Consider the following 2,333-nt stretch of genomic DNA (forward strand, 5'->3'; position numbering starts at 1 on the left):
AAACGTTTGGAATTAATCAATGTAATTGTTTGTATAAGTTTGAAGAAAACGTTTGGAATTAATCAATGTAATTGTTCGTATATGTTTGAAGAAAACGTTTGGAATTAATCAATGTAATTTTTCTTATAAGTTTGAAGAAAACGTTTAAAATTGTTCTACATTTGTATAAAACTGAATAAAATAGTTTGTACATGTTTGAAAGTTTCTAGAAAATCTGATATTTTCTACTAGTATAACCATACTAAGGCATTTGATAATCCCGTAAACCAGTGTGTTTCTAATACTCCATGTGAGTTTTATAACCATACTAATGACCCAGACTTCCTGTAACAACGTTCTTCAGGCGTTGAAATGTTATGACATTTGTCACCCCAGGCCTGCGGGCCTAGCTGTAGCTAACAACTTAGGTGCGGGATTGTCAATCCCGTATAGATCTATACACAAGTATCACGCTCCCCCTACAATGGATTATGGTATGTAATACAGGACTTAAAATGCATACTCGAAAGTACGTGAAATGTCTCACAAAACTTAGTATCAAACAGATTTACGTATGAAAATGTCCATTTGTTCTTGAATATGAAAGTATTTCTTTGATATAGTATTTCTAGTATGTAAATGTTCATGATTTCCTCGTAAACTATACCTATTATAGTCATTCAAAGTGTGTGTTTCGTTCGTATAGCAAATCCTAGTGTAATGTTCACTTGTTATGTAAAGTATAACATCTAAAATGACATAAATGATCACATATACTTAAAGTATAAATAAAGGGTTTGATTCGCATATCTAACTACTTTATAATACATACATCTTGGTGGGGACCACAAAATTTAAGACAAAGTCTTAAAAACAAGGGGAATCAATTTTGACCTTAGATTTTTTTTGAACGGTGGAGATTATATTATTGTTGGTGATCCAAGTAAACATCTTTAAACCAATCACAAACAAGTATTCTAGATTTTCAATTCTTTAAAGTTTATGTCTTCCATATTTAAATTTACAGGGAACGGGAAAGAAATCACCTTTCATTTAAAATCACATTTCTCATCTTCTCGAATTGCCGTCTCTCTAGAACCTCCTCACTATCTTCATCTTCTCCATTAACGACTCTGGAGATCAATGTCATCATTACCTTTACTTACAGCTAATCCGTTCACCATTACCTTACTTCCATCAAACCCCCACACCAACAATAGAGTTTCTCATGACATTCTCCCTCTCTCTTTCTTCAACGCCACCTCCATTCTCAAACACGGGTAGGATAAAATTTTTTCAAATCTTTATGTGTAGATCCATTTGTGTGTGTGTTTTACAGAAAGAGACTAAGGCCACAGGTAGGATAAAACATTTAAAATCTTTATGTGTGTGTTTTAGGGATCTATATGTATGTAAACCTATTTATATGTATAAATTTGTGTATTTATGTTTAATATATTTTCGATTTTGATGTTCTAAGAGTTTTATATTTCATATTTTCAGATTTGAATCTGCAAATTCTACACAAAAAGACAAAAAGTTGGATCTCTTATAATCTGTTGTAGATATTTGTAGGTCTTACTTACTCAATGCAGTGTAGATATGTGTTTTAGATGTGTTTTTTGTTGTATTTTGTAAGTATCTATATTTTGTTTAAAGATAAATGAATTAATTAGTTCTATGTTTTTTATTATTATTATTTAGATATGTATAATGGATTTCAATGATTTGGAATAAGAACTAGGAACTGTATGTCACAGATTAAGATTTGTATTGCATAAATTACGTTTGATTTTTTACATCTAGATTTTTAATAATTTTATATTTTGATGCATGAGTGAAGGACATAAAAACACAACAAAACTAATTTCCGGTTTTTGTTTTTCTCTTTAGATGTAAGGTTTTGATGGTAAAACCTAAAGGTGCAAAATTTGTTGTTCCATGATTTAGTGTGATTTGTATATTCTATCTATTTGTATTAGTATTGAATGAGTTATTTGTTTATTTTTATTAATAAACGAGAAAAATATTTCCCTTTTTTTGTGTAGAATAGTCTTTCTATTTTTAAATATTTGGAGTTATACTTTTTATATAAAAAAACTTGAATGAGATATTGTAACTATTCTATTTACAAATAAAAAAATATTTTGCTAGACAAAAAATAAATAACAATTGAAATATTTTGAAGAGGTTGTAAATTTTGTTTATAGATAAAAATATTATGTTTGAGTATATAATATTAAATAAGGAAAACTGTTTTCTTATAAGAAACGATTAACTTAATTAATAAATGACTTTTGTAAACAAAATTATAAGGAAAAAAATCAAAGATAAAAATGGCGTTGCAAAAAAAT

The 2,333-nt window shown here is 28.2% G+C and overlaps 1 long non-coding RNA gene across 1 annotated transcript; it reads left to right on the top strand.

The window, feature by feature from the left end:
* The first annotated feature begins 911 nt into the window (after positions 1-911).
* On the top strand, positions 912-1,744 carry LOC111914599 (uncharacterized). Its single transcript, XR_002857862.3, has 2 exons — positions 912-1,337; positions 1,483-1,744. It is a non-coding gene; the product is annotated as an uncharacterized LOC111914599 (long non-coding RNA).
* The last annotated feature ends 589 nt before the right edge of the window (positions 1,745-2,333 follow it).

The sequence above is a fragment of the Lactuca sativa genome, chromosome 4, assembly GCF_002870075.4.
Source record: "Lactuca sativa cultivar Salinas chromosome 4, Lsat_Salinas_v11, whole genome shotgun sequence".
NCBI classification, from domain to species: domain Eukaryota; kingdom Viridiplantae; phylum Streptophyta; class Magnoliopsida; order Asterales; family Asteraceae; genus Lactuca; species Lactuca sativa.